At 33.9% G+C, this 12,754-nt stretch overlaps 1 long non-coding RNA gene across 1 annotated transcript; it reads left to right on the top strand.

Moving 5' to 3' along the window:
* The first annotated feature begins 6,425 nt into the window (after positions 1-6,425).
* LOC139492402 (uncharacterized) lies at positions 6,426-9,814 on the top strand. Its single transcript, XR_011656817.1, has 3 exons — positions 6,426-6,639; positions 7,078-7,459; positions 8,251-9,814. It is a non-coding gene; the product is annotated as an uncharacterized lncRNA (long non-coding RNA).
* Positions 9,815-12,754: the final 2,940 nt, after the last annotated feature.

The raw sequence follows: 12,754 nt of genomic DNA, 5'->3' as shown, positions 1-12,754 counted from the left end.
ATTACAGGGACTTGATGTGTTATGTTGTGAGTACCAACACATCAAAAACAGTGTCTACGTCGTGTTGTTAGTGTCCAAGTTCAATCTCTTCCACTCCTTTAATGTTAATCTTCAGTGCCAATATTGGTTGAATAAGACTTGATATAGACATGAATACAATGGAATTGGTTTAGCTTTACGAAACAAAAACGTATTGCCAATTGAAATGTCACAACAGTCTGCCCCAGATTTTTCTGCTAAAAATCATTCACTGCAACTACAAAACAGATTATGTGGTGAAAAAACGATGCAAGTTTTTCTGGTGGATGTTGCGGCTGTATGGGTATAAATTGTTCTAATTAAACGCCAATGACAGAAGCAGATCTTAACGGTGATGAATGAAAATATGTGTGACTATTGTGAGATGAACGTCAAAATTAGTTTTAGTGACATATGTGGCAAATTTATCAATAAAATGATTAAAATAAGATAGGAATTCATTTAAATATAACTAATTACACAGATCATACTAATCAGTTTTTAAGTTTCCTATCTATTTGTGTATCTGAAAATATACATAAAATGCTTCTTAAAAGAGACCAGATTAAAAAAATTACATATGTATTTAAAGGATGTGTTGCTCAATGTTATATGTCTTGTCACTTAAAAATGAAAAACAGCAATGAAGAATGGTTTTGCAGTTGCTTTGTCTGTTATTGTCCTTTATTGGTGTACTATTCTGTACATATCATGTCAACAAATTTCACTTCCAACAGGTGAAGGTGCCACCTATAGAAGACTTAAAAATGACAAGGATTGAGAAAAATAGACCCCCCCCCCCCGGTTGACGGTTAATTCAATTATATGGGAGGGGTAGACAGGAACAATCCGCTCCGTGCTAAAACACCTGTAGGCAAACCAGCGAAATATTTTATCTTTTATATTATTATCTTATGCATAACTAATGCATTCATTGTAATGAATGAATCTGTTGGTTATTAACCAAGGAAAAAGCGTTATTCCATGTTGGATTTCCGCATCGACATTGTTAAGCAAATGATTGGGAATTTCACAAAAAGTAACAGGAGAATTGTAAATCAACAACCAAACAATAGTTATGTTGGTGTTCGTTTGACCAGGAAAAACATAGATGCAAATTGTGCACCAAGCAGGGTGAAAAGAAACTGTATACAGCTGCTCTAATTGTAACATTCGTTCATGCATTTAATCCTACTTTGAACACTATCATGAGAAACATGGACTGCCACTCGACTTTGATAATTAAATTATTAGATTACAAAACAAGGATGATTTTTCATTTCCTATCGTTAATTATCCGTTTTTAGATGGTGACGTTCCCTTGTCACCATCTTACGGTATTTATATATCTCAAATTGTACGATTCGCTCGTGTATGTAACAATGTTTTAGATTTTAACGAGAGAAATTTATGTATTACTGAAAAATTATTACACCAGGGTTTTCGATATCACAAACTAGTCAAAACATTTACTAAATTTTATCATCGGTATAAAGACATCATTCGTAAATATAGCTCAACATGCAGACTTCTAATACGTTCAGGTATTTCACATCCAATTTGTTATGGTAATATTCTTTATAAAGCACAAAGGTGTCAGTATTCACCTCAGAAACTTACAAAACCTTTGAATAGACTTATTAAGAAGGGATATAATTACGATACTGTTGTCAAGTCATTAAAGATTGCATATTTTGGCGTTAATATTGAGTCACTGATAAGGTCTTTGCATCGGAACTAAACACATTATTCTAAAAACAGTTGTTGGCATGACACGGGTTATGTTCTTCTCATATATGTTATGATGGTATGATACTAAACCCCTAACGGGAAGGATTGTGCCTGATGTTCATATGATGAAATCATAATCTTTCAGTCAGTTTAATTGAAGTCTGGAGCTGGCATGTCAGTTAACTGCTAGTAGTCTGTTGTTATTTATGTATTATTGTCATTTTGTTTATTTTCTTTGGTTACATCTTCTGACATCAGACTCGGATTTCTCTTGAACTGAATTTTAATGTGCGTATTGTTATGCGTTTACTTTACTACATTGGTTAGAGGTATAGGGGGAGGGTTGAGATCTCACAAACATGTTTAACCCCGTCGCATTTTTGCGCCTGTCCCAAGCCTCTGGCCTTTGTTAGTCTTGTATTATTTTAATTTTAGTTTCTTGTGTACAATTTGGAAATTAGTATGGCGTTCATTATCACTGGACTAGTATATATTTGTTTAGGGACCAGCTGAAGGACGCCTCCGGGTGCGGGGATTACTCGCTACATTGAAGACTTGTTGGTGACCCTCTGCTGTTGTTTTTTATTTGGTCGGGTTGTTGTCTCTTTGACACATTCCCCATTTCCATTCTCAATTTTATTGTATTGAACTCACTTATTATATTGTGCTATATCATAGCAGTTAAATTTAATTGGTGGAGTAAGCCAGAGTACTAACAGAGAACCACCAAAAAAACTAACAATCTTAGTCAATTAAGATTTGAGACGAGCGCACCGGCCTCATCCATGATTTAAATTCACAACCTCAGTGCTGACAGAATATTGTAACAGATGTTCAACTACTTAAACCTTAAGTCACTGCTTTGGTAGAAGCTTATTCTTTAATCTGGTACTAAAGGCATTCGGTTGCAAGAAGTAAAGGTTTTTTTTCCAATGGCAACCAAGAACAAACAAAAAAAGAAAATATGGAACATACAACAGACTAAAGGATTATTTTGGGAGAATGCTTGTAATTTGTTGCCTTTTTTGCATTCTATGTAAGGTTGGGACTTATTAAACATCTAGGCTTTAAAGAAGCGCTCACATCTTTATATGGAGGACTTCAACTTGAAGGACTTAAAATCCTTCGCTGGAGAAAATTCACATTAAGAGTAATTACTGGAAACACCTCGGTTCAGATGAAAAATTAACCACAAACACCCAATTCAGGGCAATTTCATAGTCTTCGAGTGTATTAGCAGTGCCAAAAATGGATGACAGAAGAAATTGGGAAATCTTAACACTATTAGATGCAACTGTAAGCAAAACTGCGACACCAAACGATGTGTCTGTAGAAAAAAAATGGTCTTCAGTGTTCGTTAGGATGTGGTGAATGTCATGGTTTGAATTGTTATAATTCTATTTCTATTGCTGAATCTGAATTTACTGATTAATAAATACTTGTTGTAATACAGAAAACTATCGAATAATCTGAAAAACTGTTTTGCCATCAACTTTTTTAATTAGCATTTGGTCAATTAGATTTTTACCTCTCATTATGGTCAACACAGCTTTGATCTTTGCTTAAAATCTCTTGTTGGCTAAAATAGTATGAATTAAAGCCTTGTACTCTTTCATATATAAAGAGTTTTTGATGCTTGGTCCGTTTCTGTTTGTGTTACATTGTAGTGTTGTGTCGTTGTTCTCCTCTTATATTTATGCGTTTCCCTCAGTTTTAGTTTGTTACCCCGATTTTGTTTTTTGTCCATGGATTTATGAGTTTGAACAGCGGTATACTACTGTTGCCTTTATTTGACGACTGTAGGCAAATTTTACCTTTTTTCATCCAAAATCTGTTATTTGGAATATATTGAAAAGTAAAATAAAATCACAAAAAATACTTACAAAACTTCGAGAAAAATTCAAAAAGGAAAGTCCTTCATCAAATGGCAAATCAATAGCTCAAACACATAACTATCATATTCCTTATAGTTACAGGCAGTTTCTAATGTTGAAAATGGTGGATTGAACCTGTTTTTATAGCTAGGTAAACCTTTGAATTATGTTGACAACAATGCTTGATTAAACAAACTGTCGGACACAATAGGTAAAAATGTCAAATATAGGGGTACAGCATTCAAAATTGTGTTTTTATCTGAATCACTACATCAAATTTAACAACCCCATTTTTTTTTATATATGTTAATCCACTGATAAAGAATTGAAAGATTTTATGTCCCGGGACCGAATCCTTACCCTGACAGATACATGATCAACGTGAGGGTACCCAAATTGCACCTAATGTGACAGTTTTTAAACCTACGTTTATTAATGCTTCAGACAAAAGTTTTCATTATGTGTTTATTTTGTAGATGTATCATTATTTACGATATAGTTTCACTAATTTTATTTTGAAGTCATATAGAAACGTAGATAAATTGGTCTGAACTGACCGCCAAACAATCAATTTTTCTACCCAAATTGCATCCATGTGTAGCGGGCAAAGGCTTGAAATGATTAATCCAAAAGTTATCAAAAGAATAAAATACTTTAAGCAAATGATCAAAATTACACTGACCAGATTATATCTTGTCATACTGTCTTAGCAATTTACAAACTTCTCAATACATTTGAGTGAAACTTTTGGGTAAAGCATTTCAAGCCCCTCACCGCTACATAATTTTGGCATCCATGGTGCGATTCATTAAACTTTATTGGATCCTATGATACGAATCTTTTTGAAGTGTTATAGATTTTCAGTGTAATGGGTTAACCAAGGTCTGTTCGGTCAAGAAAGACCGACACATATAATAGGGGACATAATAGCCAATATGAATCAGAAACAGAAGACAGTGAAATCAATACTCTCACACTGATGACGAAACATGTCATTCTAGAAGTGATCAAGTTTATGAAGCTTCTCATGACTTGTCTAACATAGAGACTGAGGAAGAAGAAACAATAATTTTAAGACCCAGATCCAAATTAGGTAAGATGCCAAGTCCTAGAAAACTTGGCTCTCCAGAAGGTCCTCCAGATATATAAGGCAAAATCAAGGTGATATTGGGATATATGATATTATTAAAGTAGCTATACAAGATATGACTAGTCAGGTGGTATCAGGCATTTTAAAATGCTTTTACCGGCATTACAAAACAAAATTGACATACTAATGCTTCAAGTGAGCAACAAAAACATGCTAAAAGCATTTACCAAATGCTAATAAAAGTCATTCATTTTCTAAAGTTAGAAAAATTAAACAATTTATTATTCCAAATTTAGATACATGTATTACACCAGCATCTGAGTGTGATAGAACTGATGACGTATTAAGTGATGTATGCTCTGATATTGAAACTAATAGTATTGACAAAGCTGTAACATAACTCAAAGTAAACAATAAAAAGCGAAAATCGGGTTTTCTAATGCTAAACTTCCATCCTTTACAGCAAAAGAAAATGGGAAATCTGAATTAATAGGTTTGAAGCAGTAGCAAATCTACAAAATTTGGATAACATTAAATTGAGTGAATTGCTAACCAGGCTTTTAGGGGAAGCTTGTGATTTTGTGTTTGACCAATTGAACAGTAAAACCTTACGAAATTACTCAAAATTAGCCACAGAAGTTAAAAATAGATTTGGGGTCTTTGAAAATAAAAGAACATATAAGGTACAAATTAACAGACGTACCCAAAAATCAAATCAAGACACTGCGGAATTAAAACGTATATATGACAAGGCTTATTCAAACAGTCATGCTTAAATTAGACAGGAAGACCTGCTTCAAAGATTCTTAATAGGATTGTCAGATAATGAAGCAAAAATTCTTATTGAACTGGATAAAGACCCCCAAAACTGAAGAAGCAGGAAAGGAGGATATTACCTATATGGAGACAACTTCAGAAACACAGGAGGGTAATTCAGGAAAAAATACCAAAGTGAGGCAACTAAAGAAACAGAATAATCAAAGCTCTCAAAATAAGATCAGACAGTAGAAAAGAAACAGATAACCAATTGTAACAAACAAGGTTCTACAAATACAGAAAATGATGTAATTTCGGTAACCAAAGATGATTTACAGAAAATATTTCACCAAATGTACCAGGACATGAAAAGAATTGATGAAACACAGACATCAGTAAAAGGACATAATTATCATGATGAAAGACAGTTTGACCGACAGCCCTTCAATGTCAATGCACCATACTATGGTCCAAATGCGAATTGTCGGAGGAACAATTCAGATAGAAATACTAACCAGGAAAATATCCCAAAATGTTATTATTGTGGTCAACCCGGTCTCCTTGCCAGAAAATGCTATAGTAATTCTAATAGACAAACAGATTAATAATAAGGCTACTCCTCCAAGACTGATGAATAAGCCTTACACTCCCCCAAACAGTAATATTAGCATGTCACAAGGTGCCGTATACGGTGCAGGAAATGCTTACCCTTCCGGAGCACCTGATTTCACTCCCGGGTTTTAGTGGAGTTCGTGTTGTTTCTTATTTATTATTTATAACTGTTGATGTAAATGTCCTTTGGTTCTGTGAGTCTTTGTTTACTCCTTGGTTGTTATTGTCTTAAACAGACGGGTATGCATTAAACTAGAACGGGTTAACACAGCTGACCAGGAGTCAATCTCCGGCGCAGAGATCAAATATCCGTTCCGTTCAATACTTTGTAACACTACACTCAATATAAGCAAGAATCCTTAGGACAGTGTGGGACTTTGTTCCATTTGAAAACTAGAACGAATGCAAATGGCAACGTGAAGTCTAATTACAAAGCACATGAAGAGTTGCTGTTGCTAATTGTTAAAGCGTTGATTCACATAGCGGCAGATGACCTACCTCACAGCACAGAACAAAATAGAGATACTGTGCTGAGCCACATATTCTCCAAGATTTACGGTTAATTTTAGAATATAATGAATATAATTTCCATTTCTAAAAGACATTAAACATTGTCATAACAGTATAAGGAGTATCGAAAAGAATGTAATACCTCACAGCGAAGGGTGTAAGATCAACAAATTAACAAAAAAGTAACCGATCAAAGACTTTATTGAAAGTGAATGAAATCAAATTCCTGTATATAAACTCTCTTTTTCCATAACAATCACCAATTTGCATAGGAGGAATATTATTCCTATTAACTGTCAATAAATTTTTGTTACTCACTGACACATGTCAAAGGCAACAGCCTATGATGTCATTCATTTTTTAACTTTGCTACTATAAACTATAACACTTAGATGTGAATGAGTTAAAAAAAATGTCACATAGAAGAAGAAATATTTGAAATGTATAAAATTAATGTCTTTAAAAAGTATTTTGTTTTCTTATTAGGTCTAAGATGCAGTAATCATGATTTCATCTACAACTATTATTGCAATTTAATAACATGGGGACTGCAAATCATCAATATGAGTGATACAGCAAAGGAAGGGGATACAGAAAGACTAATACTGAGTATGAAAGAAAATGCAGAATTTTTCTATTCAAACTCAACAATGAGTAAATATTTCACGGAATGTGTCAACACCATCCTGCAGGTTAATTTTTTGTTGTCTCAACACACAAAAATGAAAGTTCTAGAAGGAGCATTTGTCAACACAAAAGGTGGAATAAAATAAACGGTACCAAAATGGTGGAAATGGTAAAAACAATGAGGCAGACGTGGTTCAGGAGCATGCTATCAGGAACCAGAAAAACATCACAGGAGGTCTAAGTAAGAGTAGTTGAATTAATTCACTATAAAAAGAAATGAGTTGTCATAATGAGTGTAAACAGAATATTTTGTCATCAGTAACAACAAGTAACATACTAAAATTTGAAAAGCTTTGGAAGAATGGTTTAATTGTTAAGGAAGTGTGTCAACTGGCAATGCAATTTTTTAATCTTCAAGAACCATAACTCCAGAACGGTGAGTGTGGAATTTATCTACTTGATCTCCAAAATCATCATAAAAGATAAAATTTAGGTCTCATTTAAATAATTTAATATGAACTTAGAAATTTTGATAAAAATTATTAACTGAAAAGAGTAGACACAATGATATGTCTAGCCTATTATCGTGTATCTTGTTTCTTGTGGTTAGTACTTCGCTTTAGGGTTAGTAATGAAAGGCGTTGTGTTCATATCAAATTGTATTCAAGTTGTGAGACGTTGCGCACAAGGCAACGTTACGTAAACAATAGGCAACGTAAACAATAGGTAACGTTAGTGACGTTAGTTACTTAGTAAATGTACAGCGGCTAATACTTGACACCTATATTGTTTCTCATAATTGAATGTATGTTAAAAATATAAAAAAAAAAAATCATACCATAAGCATCACATAAAATTAACATTTAAGTCATTATTGAACCATGCAAATGAGGTCAGAGTTTGATGAGAACTGCACTACAGACATGTGCAAATTACAAACTACACCAAATATTATCGATTCAATGCTTATAGTATCTGCTCAGATATTATTGTTACAAGGGAATTGCATCATAATTTTATTTTTATTTATAGGTACCAACAAAACAGAGACTGCAACTAGAAGGGCAAGCGGGTCAGCAAACATCATTTACAAAATCAGAGATAATGTAGACAAACTTTTGAATATTCCAAAACCGACAATAAGCCATACTAAGAAAACTTCATCGAAAGACCTTGATCTTGCAATAAACATTTTGAGGAAGGTTGATCCTTTTAATTATGTGAAAGGGCGAAAATTGGACAGTTTTAAAGAAATCCCAAAAAATCCGAAAAGAATTGTTAAAAGAAAAGATCTTGTGGGTGGGATCCACAAAAAAATGTTGTTTTTGAACTGTTGATTTAATTAACATTGTTGTCTTTTTATTAAAAATGTAAGAAATATATCTTATTCATGTGTGTTACTTCCTTTGATTATTTTTGAAACTATGATGGATTTTTGTAATTTTGTATATGTTTTTATTTGGCTAAACATAGGCCTTGTACATCAAAATAACTAGAAATGGATATTCATCATTGTGTAGTTGTACCTGTATATTTAATTTAAACTTTTAATTTGAAGGACAAAATGAATGATAGCATTATAACATATATTAGAAATGTATAAAAACAGATATTCCTAGTTATATATTATTTACTGGCATTTTAAAAGAGAGGTCATTTTTATAAAGTATATATATACCGTTTTTTATATGAAAAACCTATAATCTGATTTAAGTTATTTAAACCAGGAACATACACTGTTACAAGTTTAACCAATTTTTTAATTAGTCTTGTTAAAAATAAAATTGCACATTATAAATGTGCATTAGTTTCTGACACTTTTTTATATATTCTTTTATACCACATGTAGTCTGGTACTATTTTGTTGTTTGTTATCAGTTAATATTTTATTCAAAGTTAACAATAAGCACTGACTGTGGTAATTTTTTTTATTTCATTACTAATGTATGAAACATATTATTTTACTTTAAATTCCTTCTTTGTATATTAAATTAACTCATTCAACATATATTGCAATCGTGTTTATACTCCCAAAACACTGGAAGCACTTTGGAATAATTTTTATATACCAGCAGACAAAATAGCAACTGTACTCAATGTAAAAACAATGAACTCGGGGATGAATTTCACTGTCTTTTTGAATGTCAATTTTGTGAACAGGAGAGTGAAAATTACATACAAAAATATAGTTACATCAAAACAAATAATTTAAAGTATAAATTATTAATGTCATCGAAAAAGAAAGTAAAGATTATTAAACTCTGCTAATTAATCAAAATTATAAATTAATCTATTTGTACACCAGGCTTCATCTAGTATGAAGCCACCCCTGTTAATTTTTGTAACATGTCTTGTACTAATTGTACTTTTCAAATATTGTATATATTGTAAATATTGTATATATTGTACATATGTGTTTCTCTATACCTTGTCAAAATAATTGATTATTGAGAATAAAGATATATATGATGTAGACACTATTGTATGCAAAAATATGTCATAAAATTTCACACTACCATAAACAATTCAAATATTTGGAAGCATTAGCATTCATATCAGTTAAATAAAAAAAAAAAGTGTCTTTGCAAACAAAAAATAGAGCAGGAGAAAAAAGTTTTAACGAGAAAATAAATCTTTAGAAGATGTAAAATTTCATGACATTGTATGAATATTTTTCTGTATTCACATCTTCAAAAAAATCGATTTTATTTTTGAAACACAATTTTGAACAGTTAAAAGTATAGCTGAAGAATTTGAACAAAATAATACCATTAGACAATAAAAGATATATTTCAGACAAATATATATACTTACATCAACAATTATAAATAATAAATAAGAAACAACACGAACTCCACTAAAACCCGGAAGTGAAATCAGGTGCTCCGGAAGGGTAAGCATGTCCTGCACCGTATACAGCACTTTGTGACATGCTACTATTACTGTTTGGGGGAATGTAAGGCTTATTCATCTGTCTTGGAGGAGTAGCCTTATTATTAATCTGTTTGTCTATTAGGACTACTATAGCATTTTCTGGTAAAAAGACCGGGTTGACCACAATAATAACAGTTTGGGATAGTTCGTTTCTGTGTGTGTTACATTTAAACGTTGTGTTTCTGTTGTGTCGTTTGTTTCCTCTTATATTTGAATGTGAATTCATATTACTATAAGACGTGTCACGGTACTTTTCTATCCCAAATTGATGTATTTAGTTTTGGTGTTATATTTATTATTCTCATCGGATTTTGTCAAATGCTTAGTTCGTTTCTGTGCACATGTGTGTTACATTTTAATGTTGTGTCGTTGTTCTCTTATATTTAATGCGTTTCTCTCAGTTTTAGTTTTTAACCACGGGATGGGTTTTTTTTTCTATCGATTTGTGAGTTTCGAACAGCGGTATACTACTGTTGCCTTTATTTGACGAATCACGGTAAAATTCTAACCAATTTGAAGCTAACGGTAGCTGAAAATGACCGTTTGACGGCCGACGGTAAAGGGCATTACTACCCTCATGAAAGGTATCGGTAGTTATCCCGGATGCCTGTCGATAAGGCAGGGGTAGAAACCAATAGAGAAGCTGTCATGAGTCTGAAGTGCGCCTGCTACAGGAAATCCTGCATGGGTGATTCATCCGATTAATTTTGTCTAACCGTTATAAAGAGGGGGTATAGCACCTGGGGGTAGCAAGGCCGATTATCACAGATCTTAATCTGACTATGGTGCACCAAAGGTTGGTATATTTAGATTTGTAGAGGTTTGATGAAATGAGGAGGTGTATCTTATCGAATCAACGACTGTGCCTCATCATTATACATTAAACAAAAGTTTTTATCTTGTTCTGGTTGGTAGGGCTGTGAAATGTCTATCATCTCTTCATGATAAGTTTGTTGTTGTTCCTGAGGAGAAAGCTTCAAATAATAGTGTCTTTGTATGTAAATCGTAGTACTACGAATATCTTGTAAAAGAATAAGGAATAAATGAGCACTCAGGTAATACCGAAGACAAGGATGAGATTTTGGCGAATCATAAGTCCTCCATTGCTTCAATGAACTTTACATTGAACATTAAATCGGAGAACTTATGTTGTATTAGATACATAAAGCCCCAATCCCACGATCGCATTACGCTCAATGCGATCTAAAATAAATTTAGATCGTGGTGAGGTCGCGGAATGAGCGGCATGAAAATGTAAATTTTCGTTGCTTTCACGATGCTACTACGCCCTCTAAACCGATCCCGCTAAGATTATACCACGTTCTCATCGCGCTTTATCTGCGACCTCACTACGCTTAAGCTGGGGTCACACATTCACGATTTTTACTGCCGGTCTTGACAGGACCATTCCCGATTAAAATTTGTCAAAAGTCTGATCAAGATCCTGTGAATCGTGGATGGAAATTCGATTTGTATCTTTCGCCAGGTAAAATTCGACCGAGTCTGTCACGACTGCGTCCCGATTCTACCGAATGTAATCCGACAGAGATCAGATAGTGACAAGACAGTGAACCGACGCTGACGGAAGTTATCCGTTTGAAAACTGTCGGCATAATCGGGATGATCAGGTACAGTCGGAACGTAATCCTATCACGGTCCGCTCTATCGTATTGCAAACGGCTTTGTCTGGTCTCAGTCGTATTGTATTATGTTATTGTCGGGACTTCTCCAGATCATTCCCGTTCCACAGGACACCGTCCCGAATACACAGAACATTGTTAGGAATTCGATCCGATACAGCAGAATCTGTCACGACATAGGCACGATTGTAATCCGACTAGACAAAATCGGCTGAGTTCCCCCGAATGTTACGGGACGCACCTAACTGTCGGGGTGCTTTGCCGAACTATTCGGACCCTTCCCGACCAGTAGGAATCTGTTACGAACTAAAACGACTGCGTTCAGACAATAATAGGACATTCCAGATAATTGAGGATACTAATCCGACTTTTTCACTTTTCGTGTCGTATCGCTGTCTGATCTCAAACGGGAGCAATAATCGGCAATGTGTGAACCCCGCATTATCAAAATATTTCTACGCTCTTCACGTTCTCACTACGATCATACCACGATTTATCCGATTGCAATACGATCTTACTGAGATTATAGCACGTTCTTACCACGATTATAGTCATTCATACCGCGATCTTACTACGTTCTCGGCAATAATGTCAACATCGTGTTCCATATCAATACAGTTCCATTCCTTTTATTTCTGATTAATACGTAGATTTCTGGTAAACAATACAGTCATGCCACTAAAATCTACTAGAACACGTGGGCGTGGTGGTAGCGGTTGATGGAGAGGCAGAGGGAACAAAGTAACCAATCCTGATTAAGCAGAGTTGTCGGACCAACCAATCCAACCTAAATTACAACCTATTGCTGGTCCATAAAGCTCAAATGACGATATTTTAGTGAACGATAGCAGAGATGACACAGATGTGTCTATAGATATAGGAAGATGTGGTATGAGTGCCTATAAGACTATCCATCCAAGTAACAATTTATAAAAGTAAACCATTATAGGCCAAGGTACGGC

This window comes from Mytilus edulis, chromosome 10 (assembly GCF_963676685.1).
Source record: "Mytilus edulis chromosome 10, xbMytEdul2.2, whole genome shotgun sequence".
Classification (NCBI taxonomy): Eukaryota; Metazoa; Mollusca; class Bivalvia; order Mytilida; family Mytilidae; genus Mytilus; species Mytilus edulis.
This window is presented reverse-complemented; position numbering and strand designations above follow the sequence as displayed.